General features: G+C 40.6%; 1 long non-coding RNA gene across 1 annotated transcript in view; it reads right to left on the bottom strand.

Annotated features, from left to right (window-relative positions):
* The window catches only part of LOC116098416, a 3,409-nt gene extending 2,205 nt beyond the window's left edge, over positions 1-1,204 (bottom strand). Inside the window, exon 1 of the long non-coding RNA XR_004121840.1 lies at positions 1,057-1,204. This is a non-coding gene — a long non-coding RNA (uncharacterized LOC116098416). The remainder of the gene's footprint in view (positions 1-1,056) is intronic.
* Positions 1,205-7,000: the final 5,796 nt, after the last annotated feature.

Raw genomic sequence — 7,000 nt, 5'->3', positions numbered from 1 at the left:
GCAGCAGCAGCAGCAGCAGCAGCAGCAGCAGCAGCAGCAGCAGCAGCAGCAGCAGCAGCAGCAGCGAGATGCCTCGTTTTTAATCTAGTTTTGGAGGCACACAGCTTTAATCCCAGCACTCAGGTGCCAAGGCAGGCAGACCTCTGTGAATTCAAGGCCTGCCTATTTTTTTTTTAATTTATTTTTATTTTTTTATTGTCTAATAGTTTCATTTTTCTCATTTACTATTTTTACATTTTATGCGCAAATATTTATCTGAGTAAAAATAGAAAATAATTGTTTTATGTAAAATTACACAAAAATCAAAGAAATACATAATTGTTATTATGATAGTATAAGTGTCTTTATTTAAAAAGTAAAAATATATGCAAAAAGTCTCCTCCCTTCTACAAAAAACTGAGAGTAGTTTTCCTTGGGAGAAAGTGAAATATCAAAATATTAACATTTTTTATAGCCTTTAGATCTGAAGGCATTACATCAGCCACAGGTTTGTTTTACAATTATAAATTTTAAAACATTTTTGTGCTATGTCAAAGATACACTAGTTTTTTATAAAAGGCAGTTGCATAAATGGCAAATGCAGAAAATGACAGAACTTGCCACAAATATTTGGAGGTGCACTCTTTAAAAGAAATAACCATATTCCAGCACCACTGTTTATCTGGGGGAGAAGAACTGATTAATTTTTCCTACTTTCCATGGATCAATACCAAAATGAATGCAGTCGGTTAACTCATCCTGTGAGGCTCAGCCACACCCAGCACTCTGCCTCACTAGCCGCCCTTTCCAGTGCCAGCACCAACGTTCAGACTTCAGCTAACACAGGTACAGTATGAGCTCAATGGAAGCATCACATAGAAAACTTGTTTTCTAACAAAGTGAACATTTTATTATTCCTGAACTTAGAAGGTACAAAAGATGGTCAGACAGCTTAACCGTATCTTAGGTTCTATGAAAAATGCACAACAAGGCCTGCCTGGTTTACATAGTAAACAGAGAAAGTCGAGAGAGAGAGAGAGAGAGAGAGAGAGAGAGAGAGAGAGAGACTAAAATTACCTGTGTGTGTCCACATGCGTGTGTGTGCACCGAAGTGTGCCGCAGAGCTGTTATGGAGGAGGCCAGAGGACCACTTGCGAGAGTGTTTTCTCCTTCCACTATTTTGTGGGCCCTGGACAGAATTCAGGTCATCAGGCTTGGTGGCAAAAGTGCCTTTACCTACTCTTGCCAAGCAAGACTGGTTTCTATTCCTGGTGTCTGTCACTTGGTCACACTCAGGTTTATACTTGTGAGATGACTTGGCGTGATGGCCTTAAGCAGTCTCAGCACAGCTACACCCCCAGTTCTCTCTCTGAATTACACCTCTAGCATCTCTAAAATATTTTTAAACATGATATGTAATACATAAACACACACACACACACAAACACGTTCTTTTAGTTGACTTGTATGTATAAGGCTACAGACTACAAAACTGACCATTTGGAGTTGGATGGCTAATTGGACTCATTCTTGAGAAAGATTGTTTCTACTGTAGAAGCTGGAAATGCTGACACTGGGAGACAGCTCAGGCAGCGAAATGCTGTGAACAGCTTAAACTGATCTCTAGACTTAATTCTGTCATCCACTATTTCAGAGACAGAGGCAGGGACTCTAGGGACTCACTGACCATCCAGCCTGGTCAAATTGGGAAATTCCAGGCCAGTGAGAGACTCTGTCTCAACACACACACACACACACACACACACACACACACACACTCAAACACACCAGATTAACAAGAAAGCAAATAAATAAACAGTTTTTACTGTATAAAAGAGTTCATGAAGAAATATGCTGTAGAGAAATTCCTTCTGACATCAAACTGTCCATCTTGGAGAGAGGCTCCTTTAAAAATAACATATTCTAAGGGGGAGGTGAAGCGTTGTATCCTTTAGGAAGGCTCTTTAAGCTCAGTAAGTAAACTACTCAAAAGTTTCAGGAAGTCCCTGAAACTGACCAGAAGTCCTAGGCTCCTGACTACATATAAGCAATAAGGACATCTGAGAGACACCTTCCACAAGCTGAGCTGCCTAGAAGAGCCTCACTACCAGCAGAAACAGAGAGAAGCAGCTACCAGTCAAGTGACTGCATATCCAAGCCTTTTGAACCATCAACCATGTTGGGGTGGCCTTTGGTGTTACAGCTGTCTTTGAGTCATTTCTGTACCTGTAAGTAACCCCTCACTCATATTCCTGTAACCCCCAAAGTCTGTCTGGTTCACTCAGCCTTGAGTCTCTTTTGCCCATCAGAGTTAATTTTTTAAGGCTGTGAGACTTCTGGTGGGGAGGAGAGATAAAAGCAGTTGAGTTTGGGAGCAAGGCAGGGGTACATTTCAGAAAGTAAGGACAAGTGAATAAAGACCTCTTCCTTCAGTTGATTTTTTTAAAATAAAAAATCCTTGTCCTCCTTCCTCTTTTTTTTTTTTTTTGTTGTTGTTGTTACTATTTTATGTATGTGTGACATGACATGTATATAGAGATTTGAAGACAACTTGTGGGAGTTGATACTCTTTCCACAGTGGGTTCTGAAGATCAAATTCAGGCCAACAAGCTGTGCAAATGCTGGCTATTAAACTCAGGTCTTCTGAAAAGGCAGCAAGTGCTCTTAACCACTGGGCTATCTCTCCAGTCTCTTAACCACTGGGCTATCATCTCTCCAGTCTCTTAACCACTGGGCTATCTCTCCAGTCTCTTAACCACTGGGCTATCTCTCCAGTCTCTGTTGGTGTTTTCAAGTCAAGGTTTCATGTATCCCAGGCTGTTGCTGAACTTCTGATGCTTCTATTTCTGCCTCTGGAGTGTTGGGACTACAAGGACTGACCACCACTCCTGGTTTCTACAGTGCTGGAGCCATCTCCAGGGCCTCATGAGTGTCAGGCAAACACTCTTATCAACTAAGCTACAAGCCCACACCGGACACTGTTTTTTTTTTTGTTGTTGTTGTTGTTATTGTTTTGTTTTTTGTTTTTTAATGCAGAAGTAGCTCCTGGTAGTGGCTGGTTTTATGTGCCAACTTGACACAGGCTGGAGTTATCACAGAGAAAGGAGCTTCAGTGGGGGAGGTGCCTCCATGAGCTCCATCTGTGGGGCATTTTCTCAATTAGTAATCAAGGGGGCAGGGCCCCTTGTGGGTGGTGCCATCTCTGGACTGGAAGTCTTGGGTTCTATAAGAGAGCAAGCCAGGGGAAGCAAGCCAGTAAGGAACATCCCTCCATGGCCTCTGCTCCTGCTTCCTGACCTGCTTGAGTTCCAGTCCTGAGTTCCTTTGGTGAGGAACAGCAATGTTCAAGTGTAAGCTGAATAAACCCTTTCCTCCCCAACTTGCTTCTTGGTCATGTTTGTGCAGGAATAGAAACCCTGACTAAGACACTTCCCAAAGCAATAGTTCTCCCTAACCTCCTGTCAAATGTTCGTGGCACAGTCTGGACCCTTATGGTAGTACATCTATTAGACCCTGAATAAAAACTGCTTTTGTTAACTTTTTTTTGAAAAGCATTTAAATATGTCTTTGTAAATTTGCCTAATGAAAGGTAGATTTCATTTTGTTTAGTAATCTCACTTTTGATTACAGGTAAGATTTTAAATTTGTATGGAAATATTTTTAATGAATGTCTCGCATCTTTGCTAATGTTCATTTTCTTTGTCTACTACCACGACCCAGAAAAAAGATGACCTTTATTAGTGGTGCTTTGTATCATCAAGAAACACTGAGTCTTAAGGAAATGCCTCTGCTTTACTATGAAAAGATTTTTGAATTACTGCAGAGCCTGGGAGGACTGGAGGTAGTGGGAGTTCCCAACTGATAATATACCCCACAGGACTTGTCTTTTTCAGCAACTATTGTCATGGAGTGGTGGTGGGTGAATTCAGAAAGGAAACCAGTGGTTTTAAAACTTGGAGTACTCACCTCTTGAAAAATGATGCTACAGCAGGAAAGGTGGTATACTCCTGTAAACCCATCATCACCTCGAAGTCGGAGGCAGGAAGGTTCCAAGATGGATGTCAACCTAGAGAACGTGGCACGTCTGAAGCATCCTGAGCCATGTAGATCTTGTCTCTTAAACAAGAACAAACAGAGCAGTAACAAGTGCACACAAACGTAAAACAATAAAGCAATAACCTTTTAAAGGGGGAGCAATTATTTGCTCATTGTCTCTTTTTGTATTTGCTTGTTAAAGGGGCTAAAATGTTAGCTAGGTGTGAAGTAGACATTCATGATCCTGGGGTGATCAGCACAAGTTCAAAGCTAGCCTGAGTTACAGCATGTTCTATGAGTACTTGTGGGCAGAGGAAGATTTTGTCTCAATAGATAGATGGGTAGGTAGATAGGTAGGTAGGTAGATAGATAGATAGATAGATAGATAGATAGATAGATAGGTATAGATGGATGGATGGATAGATGGATGGATAGATAGGCAGGTTGTAGAAATGACTTCCAGTAGACAAATGTGTTTTCTGAGAAAGCCTGATGATCTGCATTCAATCTCTATAATCCATATGGTAGAAGAAGACCACTGACTTCCGTAAGTTGTTCTCTGATATTCACACATGTGATATGGCATGTGTGCCCATACATACACACACAACCACATACACACACACACACACGTGAACACACGTGAACACACACACATGCACAAATAAATAAACATTATTAATTTTTCTTTTCAAAAAGGTCTGTTTTTACTTTATGTATATGGTAGTTTCTCTCGTATGCATTCCTGATGCCCTTGGAGAAATTGGAGTCCCTGCAACTGAGGTTGCAGATGGTTGTGAGCCACCATGTGGATTTTTGGGAACTGAACTCAGATTCTCTGCAGGAATGGGAAGTGCTCTTAACTGCCAGAGTCATCTCTCTCGCACTGAATAAATATTTTTAAAAGTGAAAATAAATAAGTAGAGATAATGAAACAAAAAGAAAAATATGCAATAAAGGTTTAGAATAAGTTCATGACCCATTACATTCACAGAAAATCTATGACAGGTTATAAAGAAAAGTATAGCTGATAGAAGCTAATGTTTTTTCCTTAGGATGTGTAATTTCTCCAAAATATATCTGAAAACCATTAAAAACTAAACCAAGACATCAAACTCAATCATCTGGTGAATCAAAGAGGCTGCAGTGATTATTTTTAACCAATTTTTTTTTTGTTTAGATTAAATTGTACAAATAGCCTTCTGAGGCAGTCTTGATATTGAGCCTTTTCCACTGGAGGAACACACACTAATCAATACCTCTTATTTAACTTATTAAGACTGTTGAGAAATGTAAATAATTGAAAGAAAGAGCTTTGGAATTTAAAAGGGTTTGACATGATAGACGCCTGTGTAGCAGCTGTACGTTTGGCCAAGTGAGCCACATGGATGCTCCCTAGGGAAGGGACTTTGATGGTTACATTTGAGTGTGTGACGAAAGCCCGCGGAGCACCTGCTGGTGAAGTCCACTCTGTTACTGCTCCTGGCCGAACTTCCTTATCTACTCAAACCTATCCTGGCAATGTAGGGAAAAGATTTCTCTCTCTCTTCTTTTTACTTAAAATTTCCTCTTTTTTAAAGTTTGTATTTATGTTTGTATATATGTGTGTGTTTAAAACTTATTTTTAATTTAAAGAATTCTTTTTAAGTTTGTACGTGTGTTTTAAAGTTGGTATTTGTGATACATACACACACCATGAATGTAGGTACCTATAAAGGTCAGTAAAGGACGTCAGATCCCTCAGAGCTGAGTTACAGGAAGTTAGTGGTGAGTTTCCCAGTGATGCTGGTGCTGGGATCTGAACTCCCGTCTTCTGAAAGAGAAGCAAGTGCTCTAAACCACTGAGACTTCTCTTCCTGAGCCCCAGGCAAGATTTGTCTCCTCACTCATTGATGAAGATGATGAGAAAGACTTAAATTAAGAAAGAACATGCAGATTGAAATGATATGGAACCTGTCACAGGAGAAGGCTCAAAGAACAGGGGAAATAGGGCTGATGTAGACCGTGATGCGCTTGTGAGGTTGGAGTGCTAAAGGGTAACCTCATGGTAATATACTTGGGATAGTCAGGAAGATCTAAGTTTAGCTCCCTGGAGGCTCTTGTCTTTGAAGATGAGGTTTGTTTGTTTGTTTTGTTTTGTTTTGTTTTGTTTATGTTTTTGGTTTTGGTTTTTTTTTTGCACTGGGTATAGGAGAGACATCTGAAATGAAGATCTACAAAGTTATTTATTTGTTATATTTTAACTTAGTATACTAATTAATGGCTTTCATTATGTAAAACCTGCCTTAAAGCAAACCCAGAAAATCCCTCTCTACAATGGATGGGGGAGGAGAAGGTGTGTCTTCACTACTCTGTCCCCAAATGACACAATGTTGCACTTTGTGGCAGCATGTCTTAAGCCCTGCCACTGAGAAAGGAAGCTGTTACTCACTTGCTCATTCATCCATCCATCATCCATCATCCACCCATCCATCCATCATCTACCCATCCATCCCCCTATCCATCCATCATTCACCCATCTATCTATCATCTACCTATCCATCCACCTATCCATTCATCATCCATCCATCCACCTATCCATCCATCATCCACCCATCCATCCATCATCCACCCATCCATCCATCATCCACCCATCCATCCACCTATCCATGCATCATCCATCCACCTATCCATTCATCATCCATCCATCCATCATCCACCCACCCATCCATCCATCCATCATCCACCTACCCATCCATCCATCCATCCATCCATCCATCATCCACCCATCCATCCATCCATCCATCCATCCATCCATCCATCCATCCATCCATCATCCATCCATCCATCCATCTATCCACCCATCTATATCCATTAATATTATGAATATCTCATTTATTATTCCTTTTTTGGTATGTGTGTGTGTGTGTGTGTGTGTACTTACATGGACTCTAAGGATTAAATCCAGGGCTCCATATGTATTAGACAAACCATCATCTACCCAACT

The sequence above is a fragment of the Mastomys coucha genome, unplaced genomic scaffold (genome assembly GCF_008632895.1).
Source record: "Mastomys coucha isolate ucsf_1 unplaced genomic scaffold, UCSF_Mcou_1 pScaffold20, whole genome shotgun sequence".
Lineage (NCBI taxonomy): Eukaryota > Metazoa > Chordata > Mammalia > Rodentia > Muridae > Mastomys > Mastomys coucha.
The sequence above is the reverse complement of the archived record's forward strand: the minus strand, read 5'-3'. Positions and strand labels throughout refer to the sequence as shown.